Raw genomic sequence first — 15137 nt, forward strand, 5'->3', positions numbered from 1 at the left:
GCTGCTGCCCTCTGGCAGACGCTACAGGTCTAACAAAACTCGGACAAATAAACTTAGGGACAGTTTTTTCCCAGAGCCATCAGGGCTCTGAACTTGCACTAGCACGACACACAATCCCTTCTGTGAAATAACAATGCAATATCTTAGATTGTGCAATATTTTAGAACTACCTTGCCCGGAAGTGACTTTTTAAATTACTTATTTATGTTTTTACTGGGAAAAACGCACTTTGTGGAGTAGCACACCACCAATTTCGTTATACGCAGCTGTGTATGATGACAATAAAGGCTTTTGATTTTTTTTTCGATAATTTCCCACGATTGAACCCGCAATCTTAGAACTGTCACAATTTTAAGGAATTGCCACCGTGCACTGTACTCTCAAGACTGGCTTCTTCTGATCAAAATTATTATATAATCTCCATTATAATTTTCATACAGATGAAGCAGAAGAATATGAAGTAAATGTGAAATGTCCTGTTCTCTTGACTACATTGAGTTGTTTTCCTTTCTTGATATTTTTTGTACTTTGTTTCCTTAGTTTACCCGCCGCAGACGCCGTCGTGCAACCTTGGTTGTACTGTATTATCTGAAGTATAAGGCGCACCTTCAATGATTTGCCTTTCTTAAAATGTGTTTCATACATAAGACGCACTGGATTATAAGACGCATTAGTAGTAATGGTGGTGGTGGTAGTAGTAGTCAAATTTGCGGATCATGTTATACATCTACTAGAAAGATCTATGGTAGAAGTAGTTGTAGTACTAGTATTAGAGAATTGTTGTATACATCCGCTAGATGGAGCTGTTTTTGTAGTAGTAGTATTAGAGGATTGTGGTATACATCCACTAGATGGAGCTGTGGTATTAGTAGTAGTATTAGGGGATTGTGGTATACATCCACTAGATTGAGCTGTGGTAGTAGTAGTAATCGGGGCTTGTGTTCTTCCTCCACTAGATGGGGCTGCAGTAAAAACCAAAAGAAGTACAGGATTTACAAGATTTCTATATGAAAATTACAGTAGATAGGCTGTCTTTAAAATATAGCTTACCGTATTTTCTCGTATATTAGCTTCCTCCACGTATAAGCCATACCCTTAAAATTGCCTTAAAATCATTGAATTTTACAATTTCTATCCTATAAGACCCCCATGATTCCCAATTTTCACCTCCATTATCATGGTTTTAATAGGGAGTACAAATATTTTACTTTGAAGGGAAAATCTTAAGAAAAACCATGGCACGTGGTCTTTCTGAGATACTGTATGAATCAAAAGGATCGTCTGCTAGATTGCACATTCCAAAAGGGTGTTGCCTGCACGTAGACAAATTCCAAAAGAAAGTCACGTGAGCAGAACAACCAGGAAGTGTCCTTAGTGGTCTAGTTTTCACCAAGTCTCTGTGCAATAATAGCATGAGATACACATTAGGCAAGTATCAAGGCTGATATTTTAATGACGACTGCAAGACCTTTGATCAGCCTTAACAACTATTGGGATGTGCTGACATGGTTAACACTAGGATCACATGTATCAAGGCTACTCGCGTCTGGCCAGTCATAGCACGTTTAACTATGGTAAAATGGTGGCGGCCGGAGCGCGCAATGGCAAGAACAAGTAAGTGAGTTTTTTCACGTTTTATGCAATATACGGTTTGTTTTTTTCTTTAATTACATTCATAGACATCAAAATGAATTTAGTTTAGCATTTTATCTGTTTATCTTGTCTCTATTATGAATTAAATGACCGTATCCGCCACATTGTCTTGCGTTATGGCGTTTCGTCTTTGTCACCTAACAGTTTCATGCATATCAAGTCTAATTTGTGCGCATATAAGCCGTACCCTTGATTCAGTCAACATTTTTTGTGACAAATACATATATGTGAGAAAATATGGTAATCTTGTTTTCTTTCCCTCTGTGAATGTTGCAGCTCAAGGATTTTCCCGCGCCCTGCTGTTGGTGCTAACCGGACCATGACCCTACTGACCTCCCTTAAAGTAAATCGGCTGCCTTATCTTTCCATTCGCACTTCAGCCCCTTGCCACGTCCTCTTTTGCTTCATCTGCCCCTGGAGGAAGCATTAAGAAGAAGACCAGGTGGTCAGTGACACACAAATGCTTTAAGGCTGTCTCTGTTCATTTCAGTTTAGCTTGTCTACATTAGAGCCAGTGAAAGTGACAGCTGTCAGCACCACTGAACATGCTCCTCATGCTCACCTTCCATTTGCCCTTGAAGAAGGAATATGACAGAAGCATGTAGCTGAAGTCCAGGAATAAATGATGGAGCAAATGACATTTGTGGAAAGACTGGTTAACAAAGATTTGAGATGGTGGATTTTAAGGAAAAAGAATGTGTTTATTTTACAGTGGTAACAATGTTCTGGTCAGTGACACTGTAAAAGATGATGTAGTAGATAAAAATTAACATTTGAACTGAGTGTAAATAATAAATCTTGACTCTTATAACCACACTTTTATTTCATGAAAGGAGCTATGAGGGTTTTTTTTCAGTGTGAGCCAAACAATTAACCTAAACGTCACAGAGAGAGAGAGAGAGAGATCTTGCAGCATTTGCTATATCTAAAATGTGAGAAGAGGCAAGAGATAACAGCTTAATGATGAGAAGGCATAACCCTTTTACTTAGCTGGTCTGGTACAGTGTGATGTGCTTTCAATCCCATTTCTAAGGAGATCATTTTGAAAAATAAAAACGCAAAATGAATCTGAAATAAATGTCTTTGTGACATTTTATTTATGTGGGATTGTTCAGCATCAGTTAAGACTCTTCGGATGTTAAAGACGTCAAATCTAAACCCAAATAAAAGTGTGTTCAATACTTAAATTACAGCATTTACATAATTTTAATTTTAACTTAAAATGTATATACTCACTTCTCAGTCACTAGACTCTTTTTTTGCCCATTTTTTGTATCATTTGATTTAGCTGTTTATACAGTAGTTGTTGAAGCAGGTCCTCTGGTTATTTTTCAACGGGCTAAAAACAAAATATGTTTGATATTTTTACCCCTGAAGCTGAAGTCTGTTTCAGTTGGCCTACAGTGCCCTCAGAGTTTTGTGTTTTATTGCGGGCAGCGCTCTCTACTGGTGACTCTAAGAAGTTCAACACCTCGACATGCCACCAACAGCATTCTTTGTTTTATTTTTTATTTTTTCCAAAGTGTACATGAAGAGAGAAGAACAAGAGAAGCATTGCTTTAAAAAACAATTATTTTCTTTTAGATCCATGAAATCTATTTGAAAATAGGTGCTGAAAAATAGGTGCCGCAATCTGAATAACAAGTGAGTTCTGAATCGCTGAGATACAGGCAGAGTCTGTTTTGGTCTGATTTTCTAAGATTTTGTATTATGCGGTTTTAAAATGCTATTTGTTGTCGTCGCGACTCGGAAAACCCAGTGTCGCCATTGCTTTCTGACCCACCGCTACCACTGTTTAAGTTCAGGGTGTCCCCCCTCTCTGACCCGGAGTCAGCTGGGATAGGCTCCAGCATCCCCCGTGACCCTAATGAGGATAAAGCGGTTCATAAAATGAGATGAGATGAGAAATGTACAATCATTTCCTTTCTGTGTTCCAAAAGGGTTTTGCCTGCACGTTGACAAATTCAAAAAATAATTCACAGGAGGAGTACATTCCAGAACTGTGTCCATAGCGGTCTACTTTTCACCATGTCTGTGGGTACAATAATAGCATGAGATACACATTGTGCAGGTATCAAGGCTGATATTTTAATAACCAACTGTAAGACCATCGATCAGCCTTAACAACTATTGGGATGTGCTGACATGGTAAACACTAAGAACACATCTATCAAGGCTACTCGGTTCTGGCCAGTCAGAGCACGTTTAACTACAGTAAGATGGTGATGCCCTGAGTAAGCAGTGGCAGGCACGAGAGTTTTTTCACATTTTTTTGCAAGATAAGTTTATTTTTTAAATTTCATTCATAGACGTTAAAATTAATTTTGTTTGCCGTTTAATCTGTTCATCTCTTTTCAATTCTGAAATAAATGACCGTATTGGCTGCATTCCCTTGCCTTATGGTGTTTTGTCTTTGTTCCCTTGCAGTTACGTGCATGTCAAGTTGAATTCGTGCGCATATAAGTCGTACCCTGGATTCAGTCATCATTTGTTTTAGCGACAAATACCGCTTATATATGAGAAAATATGGTAGTTGTTTTTCTATTTTAGCAAGGGCCAATTGCAGTTGCACATATCCCATAATGCCCCGCGCATTGGGCTGTAACTGCAGTAAGGCAACTCCCCCATTGTTGTTGTCAACCAAAGCATGGAAGATGCAGAATGTGGGAAAAAAAATTCTGTGCTCATGGTTTCTCTTATGACTTGCAAGCAAAGACCAGATTATGACTTTTCCAGGAGAACGACAAATATATCCCTCTGGAAAGCGTGGTCATAAAGAATACGAGAACTTGATTTCACTTATATCAGATCCAAAGGCCTGAGGTTTTGCCCCTTCGACATTTAAACATTCTCACCATATGTATAATACTCCTAGATCGAGTAAAAATAGGTCAATATGTGGTGATATTAATATATCCTTGCCGCGCACAAACCGAGCCGAAGGAATCCGTTGTTTCAGGTGTGTATTTCATCCTGACACATTTGGACCGCTCGCAGTGTTTTAGTTTTATCATCTTTGACTCATTTCTTGAGACAAAGTAGAAATTTTTTAAGTAGCGAGAATATTTCGCCCAAAGCAGCCTGCGATTGTTGGCAGCAGAATTGTATTTTTCATACATTTCATCAAGTTGCACATTATTTAGTCTCAGCTTTATCTCTGCCATTGTTTAGTATCTCACGAGTAGATAACCTGCTTTAGCAGATTAAACCATGATTAAATACATGCTTTCCTACATTTCTGAAAATGATTTTGTGCAAAATACCCTGCTTTAATCACATTTAACCTACATTCAGCACAATTCCCGAGTGAAATTGTCTTGTTGAGCCAAACTGATTCTCATCATTTTTGTTCTGTTGTGTATTATCTCTGTTTCAAGAAGAAAAAAGCAATGGTTAAAAGCTAGGTTAAATAATTTTGTTTTCATTTCAGGTGAATGAAATCAAGGGCAGGCAAAAACACATCCAAATATAGAAGACCACAAGATCTGAGGAGTGTTTATCGATAATATAGATCTACCGTTTATCGGGGCCGATATTTGAACATTTGATGTCTATCGGCATCGGCCTTTTTTAAACTGACCGGCCTATATCAATCAATTTAAACCTGGGTTATTTTGGCTCAGATACAGTCGCGCCTCTCTCCTGCCTGCTGTCTCAAGATTAACATAAATGACCTGTACAGCTGCTCATTAAGTCAAGGGCTTTGATGTTGTTGCAACTACTATGCTTCAATTCGTGGCTCCCTTTATTGGTAATAAACACAGTCACACACCAGCACTAATGCAAATTTAACCGCTTAACCCTCTATTGCTTTGCTGCTTTACGAATAAAATTGAATTATACAGTCAATAAGAATCCTCAATATATTTATTAATAAATATATGGGTATTGTTATACAGTCATATCTCACTTACAAATGTCTCCAGGTACGAAATTTTCAGGTTACGAAAGCAAATGAGTGCCTTGAGATCCGAAAAAGATCCAAGTTACAAAATTCCCCAAAAATTAAATGCAATTCCTGTATCCATTATTTATTTTGAAATTGTGGTGGATACATGGATTCTCACTTTATAACCTTGCTACACTCTACTGGGCTCTCATTGGCTGTCTCACAACAACCACTATCCATGTTTGAAGATTCCCTGTACTTTTGACTGCCATTCGTTGTCATGGAGTTCTGACGCTGTTTTTGTCAAGTTCTTCGAGTATGGACAAAGCAGCTTTTTTTAATCATCATGCCTCCCAAAAAATGACGAGCGCTAATGAAAGAAGAAAAGTTGAAGGTGTTGAAAAAATATGAAGGTAGCATGCAGTTGACTGAAATTGCAAAGCAATAAGGCCAAAACCCATCCACAATCGCGACGATATTGAAACAGAAGGAAGCATTAAAAGCTAGGAATCCTTCCTATGGCCTCTTTGTGATTTCGAAAACGAGATCATCACTTAGAGACGAGATGGAGAAACTTTTACTTCTGTGAATAAAAGAAAAAGAAATTGCAGGAGATACATTTCAATCTTATTTGAATTTTATTAAGGATAGCCCCTTGAGCTTAACCAACATACATCTGCAATTTATGCAAAAGCAACGGACATATTTAGCCACCTGGCGATGGAGGGTGGGGGTGAGGGTTCTTTGGAACACCAAGCATACCCTAAATTTAAAGCATTGCGTGGCTTGTTCGAAAAATGTAAGAAAATGACTAGAATCCACTTAGTCGTGCGGCATGGTGAGGCATCGATTGCCGACAATGAGTCTGCAGAAGAATTTATAAAAAAGTTTAAGGAAAAGTCTTCACGGGTCGTGCGATCACCCATTTTGACAACATTTGTTTGTTGCACTATGGAAACATTATTAAAAGTCGTCAAAGGCAATCATCTTTGGATAGTTTTTTTTTCAAAATGTCCGTCAACCAGCATTGCAGAAGGGGAAGATTAATCCAAGAAGAAGAATCAGTAGCGACTGATAAAATTACATTCCAAAGAAATCATAAAACGTTAATGTTTGTTGTTGCTTAATATTGTTTTTTGAATTCTTAATGCTGTGTTTATTAAATGTGTGTTCGTGTTTGTGCTCTCTGTATGTTGCCTACCGTTAGCTTCCTCTTGTTACCCTGCGTTTCAACACGGGAATATTTTGTATATACTTGTTATTCATTATATGACATTAATAAATAATTTTATGATAATTTTCTCTCATTTGTGTGTATTTCTCATATATTTCTTACAAAATTGGGACATTTTGACCAATTTTAAAGGGTTGACTTGGTAGTTGTGTGAGGAATGTAACGAACTAGAGAATTTTCATTAAAAAGTACTGCTCTACTTACAAAATTTTCAACTCACAAAAAAGTTCTGGAACCTATTAATTTCGTGTAGAGGTATGACTGTATAAACTTACAAGGCTGTTTCCTATTTGGCTTCCCACACGCTGATCAAAGTGTTTCGATTGTATTGTTGCTCAGGTTGCATAGCTTGTCACACGTATGTGTGACTGCTGGATGTGGCCTGGGTGTTTGCTTTCTAAACAATTGATTTGAATTTGAATTGAATGTTTTTATTGTCATTATACAAGTATGATGAGATTTTAAGCTTTCACCACATAGTGCACAAATAACAGCAGACGGACAAATAAATCAATAAATAAGTAGTCCAAGTGGGGTCAGCAGAGTGAAGCGCGCTTGTTCCGTCTGAAGTCCAGGATGAGTTCCATGGTTGGTTTTGGAGACGTTCAGCGCCAAGTAGCACCACTCGCTGAGTCTATGGACGCAACAACAAACAAGCAGACACAATCAATATAGTAGAGATAAATATTCATTAAATAATCAATAAATAAGAAATTAATAAGTAGTCCCAGTGAGGTCAGAAGAGCGGAGTGGGCTTGTTCCGTCAGAAGTCCAGGATGGGTTCCACGGTTTTGGAGACGTTCAGCGCCTACTTGCACCATTCGCTGAGTCTATGGACGCAACAAAAAACAGGCAAACACATAGAATGAATAAATAGTAATGATAAATAATCACTAAATACTAATTATAAATGAACAATCACTAAATATTAATGATAAATAAATAATCACAAAATAGTAAAAGATAAATAAGAGGTCAAAATAAGTAGTTTAAGTAGTAGTAATAAGTCTTGATAAGGTCCTAGGTGCAGAGCTCGAGTTGAGTATGGTGACAGCTCTTGGGAAGAAACTGTCCTTGAGTCTGTTTGTCTTTGCAGTTATAGCTCTGTAGCGCCTTCCAGAGGGCATCAGGTTGAAGTGGTCAAAGCCATTATGCGTATTGACTTTTGTAATGCTCTCTGCCCTTCTAAGGCACCGAGATTCGGAGACGCTGGAAAGGTTGGATGATCTTTTGGGCTGAATTGATCACCCTCTGCAGTCTTTTCCTGTCGGCTACTGTGCAGCTTGAGTGCCACACTGATACAGCGTAGGTCGGTCAGCATGCTTTCAATGGCAAGACCGGTAGAAGGTCACCAGCAGGTTGGTGTTCAATTGCTCCTTCCTGAGTACGCTCATAAATTAATTATATAATTATATATATTAATAAGAAATTAATTCCACTAGTCCTGCAAATATATATATATATATATATATATATATATATATATATATATATATATATATATATATATATATATATATATATATATATATATATATATATATATATATATATATAATATATATTATATATAAGGGCCTTCAAGGCCTTCTCTGCTGGCCTAAGAAATATCTGAATCATACTATATTTTGTCCATCAATACTTATTATTCCAAATGGTCTGTTAGCTTCCTTTCATTGCTTTTACCCCTGGTTGCCCTGCTTCCAGATGTGTGTTTTCATATTGATGCATTTAACCAATCACATTTCAGCCATTATTTGTTGCCAGATCAGATCTGCCTCAAAGCCTTCACAATCAGTTCTGCGGGCTCTGCTGCATTAAACTAGACTGTTGCTTTTAACCAATCAGATTTCGAGTTGGCAACCCCACAATGCTTTTTCATTCGCGTTGGCATTTTGCTGGCTAGGAAACGTCATTGCTTTCACCAACTATGATTGGCTAGTAGGCGGGCCAAAGCCATAGCCAGAGATCGCAAACTCCACCCACAATGGCCGACACAGAGGCAATAACAAATGGATTTGGTTGCATAATTGCTCACAAAGCTATTTTACAGACGGACTTTTCCAGAAAAAAATGGACATCATTAAGAAAGGGCGATCAAGTCCGAAGCTAGCAAGCCTGTTACAGCCGGGAAAATGGTGTGTGCGCTAATTTAGCTGCACAAGCAAATATATTGTTGTGTTGATTTAAAGCCATTTTCAAAACGGACTATGCCGGAAATATGACAGGACAGGCTCGACTTTCATCATTAGCTTCGATGGCGATAGGAAAGAAGGAAGAAAGAAAGGAGGATGGATACTGTGTACAGTTAAAAAGAATTTTTGGTGAGTATAATATGGCTATATTCCTAAATAATATTTCAATTGTGGGCCCGGTTCTGATATCTGAAAAGCTCCAGTGTTTGCATTTAAGCTCCAGCGTTTGTATTTAATCACTAAATGCTGCTAGGATGTGGATTTTACCCCAGTTTAATTTTTGCTGTTTCACCATTGACGTCCATCGCTGTCTTTTCCCGAGGAAATCACCCCCCTGGCCTGGTTGTAATGTCTCAAAAGCTCCAGTATTTGTATTCAATCAATAAATGCTGCTAGGAAGTGGATTTTACCTAATTTTAGTGCATTTTTTGTCATTTCACGTATTGACGTATCGACGTTCATCGCTGTCTTTTTACCGGGGAAATGATACTCCGGGCCCGGTTCTGATGTCTAAAAAGCTCCAGTATTTGTATTTAATCAATAAATGCTGTTTTTGGCTGGATTTTACCCCATTTTTGGGCAATGTTTGCCCGTACGCCATTGACGTTCATTGCTGTCTTTTCCCTGGAAAATCGCCCCCCTGGACTGGTTTTAATGTCTGAAAAGCTCCAGTATTTGTATTTAATCATGAAATGCTGTCAGGAAGTGGATTTTACCCCATTTCTGTGCATTGATTTATTGATTATTTTTTATGTGTCGCAGCTCTAGCTGCAGTAGAGGTTTTATAGCCATAAAATAGTTTTTGGGGGTTGGATTGATACGTTGAAGGCGCTACGAGAAAGTGCACCGACCGCCACTGATATACATACATGTCATTCTCACAGTTCTGAGGTAGAAGGTTTCGATCCCAGGTTGGTCTTCATTGAGTGGAGTTTGGATGTTTTCCCTGGGCTTAGGTGGGTTTTCTTCACGTTTTCTGGTTTCCTTCCAGCCTGGTAGCCTGGTTGAGCACTCTAAATTAGCCCGAGGTATCAGTGTGAGCATGAATGGATGTCTGTCTCCTTGAGCACTGTGATTGGCTGGCCACCGATTCAGGGTGTCATCAAAGAAGGATACCACAACTTCATCTTCCACTCAACATTTGTCTTACTCATGCATACATTTCTGGGGAAGAATCAGTGTGTTCATTCCTAGACAGATACACTCATGCACTTTTAATGGGATGCCTTTCTAAAACACTGGGATACCACTGCCAACCATAACCTTTTTCCACAAATTGTACATGAGCGTGAATGCTTAACTCTGTGTGTAGGTGTGTGCGTGCAGGGGGTGTGAATAACTATCATCTGGCGACCCAGGGGTGCGATTTTTTCTTGCTAAGGGGATGGTAAGTGAGTGGTCCCATGATCCAGGAAACCCAAAGCCCTGACATGAAACCTCTACCATCGAGATCTCCGTGGATGAAAGTCTCACTATATTCTGATTCTAATAGTTTCGTTCCATACTATTCGCGACTAGGCCCCTTCCTCCATAAATCTGCCTCTTCTGAAGCAGGTGGAATGTTTTCTATTTGATCACAGATCAGACGGGTGCAGCGGCTGCAGCAGTGAACAATGATCACCAGTTACCTTTATAAACTCGGACTCAGACTTTATATCTCGTATTGCTGTGACTCTTTTGACTCATCATCTCCCGCTTTCTTCCCAGGAACTGTCGGCTAGGCTATCTCGCCGGTTATCCTACGTCGCCTCCCCTGAATCAGCAACCAGCCACTCACCTCGATCGCTGCATCCCCCGCATGTAACCCCCTTCTTGTTTAAATAAAGAATTTTTGCATTCCACTCCTGTCTCCTTGATTGTCTGCACTGGGATCCCCCATCACTGAAATCCTTAACACATATTCATTACATTTATTAAAACATTCCCAATATCTCTGAATATAAGCATGTTTTCTGTCGGTTTTATTATTTGCTTATTGCAGGTTTGTAGCCATTTTAGCACTTAAATATGAATTCTACTTTTTTTCCCTTGGATCTGAAATTAAATTAACAAGTTAGCATAGCGCCATCCGATGGTGCAGTGGTTCTTTCACCTGAATTAAGTGCAGGCTGCGTGGGTTTTACTCCCGCTTGTAGCAGTTTGATTAGGAGTGCGAATGCTTGTCTGTCTCTATGTGTGGCGACCAGTTTATGGTGTGATCCTGACGAGGATAAGCGGTATTGAAAATGAAAGAATGAAAAGGGAATCATGGCATCTCACTTATAAGACATTGAATGTTCATTCACATAACGGAAATACAATCAAAGATTCAACAAAGTTCAGCTTGTCCTAAGATTCTTTTTCCAGGTTCAACAATTCGTCAATTTAATATTTTTTCTTGTTTTATAATTTTTCAATATAGAGTTGTTTCCAACACTGTTTCCCAGTAGCACCCACATTCAGGCAAAAACAATTCCGCTTTTAAAAACTTCCAATCTGAGGGTCAAAACAGAGCTGTCGTGCATGTGTGTTTCGTTGAAATACCTTTGAAAAGCAGGTTAAATAAAAAATGAAACACATCAACTGCTCCATATTTTTTATGACAGCACTTAGAGGGAGACTGCAAAGGTGTGTGTGCGCGTGTTTGTGCAAGAGTTTGCTGTTGTGTTACACATGCTTACAAGAGTAGAGGACCAAATGTTTGTGGTTTTGGCTTTTGCTTCATTTATTTATTCATTTATTTATTTGTTCTCTGGTGAAGGGATTACATCTGAATTATGGAACAGTCCCCTTTCTCTCCTTAAGTAAAAAATACCATCTGTCTGGCAAATGGAGAGCTTAGTGTTTCTGTATAATTAATGGTAAAAGCCTCTATTAAATATACATTTTCAAGACAGGACTCTGGTAACAAAGAAAATGCAGAAGAGACGGAGGGAGGTCAGTAGAAGGAGTACACAAAAATCTCACAAGGCTGTTGATCACATAAGTAAAAAATAATCATCTCTTACTGATTCTATTTTTGATTGTTGCTTAGCCTATATGGAATTCAAAACATTTAGAATTTTCCATATTTATAACTGTAAATATCCCTAGTACATTTACGCAATGCTTCTCGTTTTAAAAAGTTGACTTTGATTTTTTTTCCCAAATAGTAAATTGCTAGGAAGAAAAATAATAATTGATTGTAGGGTTGCTACAGGATATGCTTTCTGATATGATCAGTAGTACAGTAAATCTAAAGAATGGCCTTTGGTTGTAGACCAGTTTTGAGAATACATTTGGAGAATCTTGGTATAGACTCGATCTGGACTCCTGATTGTATTGGTCTTTTCTCATTCTTGGATAGGCTGGAAGGAAGGACTCTTGATTTGGGTGTGGGTGGGTGTGGGTGGATGTGGGTGGGTGGGTGTGGGTGGGTGTGGGTGGTTGTGGGTGTGGGTGGGTGGGTGTGGGTGGTTGTGGGTGGGTGTGGGTAGGTGTGTGTGTGTGTGTGTGTGTGTGTGTGTGTGTGTGTGGACTCCATATTAGAACATATGGCTTTCATTAAACAGTCTCAGTCTTTTTGGCTTAAACAATCCGCGAATCACATCATTTGCCGAAATGGCTTCTCCTCGATCCAAGATGGCCACCCAAAACATTGATCTCCCTTCTCCAGCCTCTCAGGAGTTGTTGGAAGTCATGCAGAGTTTGTTATCCTCACAAGAGTCCATAGCAAGCGAAGGAATACTGTGTGCGTACTTCAGCACACATTATTAAAACATCCATGCATGGTAGCAAATGTATGATTACACCGATAAATGATACATATGATTATAATAAACTCAACAGCCACCTTGAGAAAAGAGGGAGCTATGTCAGAATGCTTTTCATCGACTACACCTCAGCCTTTAACACCATAAGACCAGACATTCTTATCCCCAAGTTGGTCAACCTAGGACTCCCACCTTCCACATGTTCCTGGATTGAGGACTTCCTGATCAACTGAGGATGTGAAGCTGGGTCGCCACCTCTCATCTGACCGAACGCTCAGCACCGGCTTGCCCCAAGGCTTTGTACTGAGTCCACTACTCTACTCGCTCTACACACAAGACTGCAGACCCACGCACCATGAGAACATCACTGTGAAATTTGCGGACAATACAACGGCAGTAGGGGTGATCACAGAGGAAAACGGCCTACAGAGATGAGGTCCGTAGACTCAGTGAGTGGGTTAATAACCACTGCGCTAGATGTTGACATGTTAGGTTTATCATTATTATAAATGTGTATCAATATTAATCATTATATAAGTGCTTTAATTTTAGAGTTATTGACATTAATACAAAGGGCATTTTAATACATCTCTTGCAAAAGTAATGACTGTGGTTCGCATTAAGAGAACTATGCATCAAGATGGTTCACATCGAACGGTGGATTGTTTTGGGAAGCATCAGCTTCTCAGGATGGCTCACAACAAGAACTGTGGATTATTTTGGGAACCATCAGCTTCTCAGGATGGTTCACATCAAAACTCTTTTGGGAAGATTCGACAGACCTACAATTGTTTTGAGAACTGAGATAAATTGTTATGAGACTCTAAAACTGTTTAGACTTCTGTGGGGCATGGTGTTAAAATCTTATGAATAAGTCTCGCACTCGGGTCAGGACTCTTTCCATCAGCTGTGTTAGGTCTTGTGAGTCGTGGGGGTGGACTCTTCCTTGGTTGTCCCTTTCGTCAAAATTTCCTCTCACTCTGGCCCAGTTGTGTCCCAGACTCATGGTGAACACTCTTCTTGTCTCGGCTCCATTCGAATTTTGCCCATTGCATTTTATTCCTAGACAACCCATTTACTTAAAGCATTACTCAAAGGTTGATATTTTATAATTTGGAGGTGCTAATTTTGAACATAAACATAATTTCATCACTTGTTTCATACCATGAAAGGCCCCACCAGGTTTTGGGCATCCAATTAGAGCCTATTTCCAAATTTCCCTCAAATTTGTTTTAGATATGGGATTCCCATTCCCCAAATATTCCAGAATTCATGCGCCAACGCATTTTGTCAAACCCAAAGCGACAAACATAATCTGTTTCTTAGCCAGATTTTGAAACTTGGAGAACTGTTCCATTTCCGACTTGTCTAAGCTTGTTCTTGCCAAATGTTATCTCCGTAGCATTAAGGTGCATTAACCCCATAATTGCAATGCTGTAAGTTTTAAGCTAAAGTTCTCTTAATTTGTATGCTTTTAACTCAATAGAAAGCAACGTTATTTGGTTGTATCAATTGATCAATGCTTATCTAATCCGTAATATCCTTATAGCCATCAACATGACCCACGCCAAAGCATATTTGCTAGGTGCAGATTTAAGGGGAAGGCGATGCCATCCATGTTTTGCTATCCCCTTATGGAATGTTAGACGTACCACGCACAAATAATTCTGTTGAAGGTTGGCACTGCGCATTTCAACGTAGAATGTCAGTTGTCCATCCAAATTTATCTCGCCTTATAAACAAACTCAAATTAGAGCAAAATGATTGGGAAATAACAATACAACAGGCTTCAGGCGGTATTATGCCTAGAGACACCAAAAAGACATACAGACGCTCCCCTACTTACGAACATTCAACTTACGAACACCGGTATATACGAACATGTCTGCAAATTGCATTTATGTCGAAAAATGTTCGTAAATCCGATTTTGTATTTCGCGCCTTTTTCCTTGAGTAGTGCTTCGTTCCGCCGCTAATACCAACGCCTGGCGCTGTGGGAGCTCAGCTCACCCAGCATCTACCTTCCTCTGCCCAGTTCGTTGCAGTGCGTAAGTGCGTGACGTACAATGTTCCCTCTAAGCTGCGCGCGTGCGCAATTGTGCACTACTCTCGTCTTCTCTGCGCAGCAGCAATCATATGGCGCACAGTAAAAAAAAAAAAATCAGATTTTTTTTTTTTTTTTTTTTTTTTACCCCTTTCCCCACAATGGCGCCGTTTAAGCGGCAGCCAGTGGCAGTAGCTCTGTCCACTCTTATGTTTTTCGTGTTTTACAGCATGTTTTACATTAAAAATTAGAGGGAACATTGACATGCACCTGCTTGTGGCAGGTGTGATACTGGTGTGCCAATAGCGAGCAATGATGATGTCGTGACCGGATGATTCGCCTAAAGACGTTTTGCAGACGGACGTTTGACAGACGGACAGGTCGCCGAAGG

The sequence above is a fragment of the Stigmatopora argus genome, chromosome 24 (assembly GCF_051989625.1).
Source record: "Stigmatopora argus isolate UIUO_Sarg chromosome 24, RoL_Sarg_1.0, whole genome shotgun sequence".
In the NCBI taxonomy this organism is placed as follows: domain Eukaryota; kingdom Metazoa; phylum Chordata; class Actinopteri; order Syngnathiformes; family Syngnathidae; genus Stigmatopora; species Stigmatopora argus.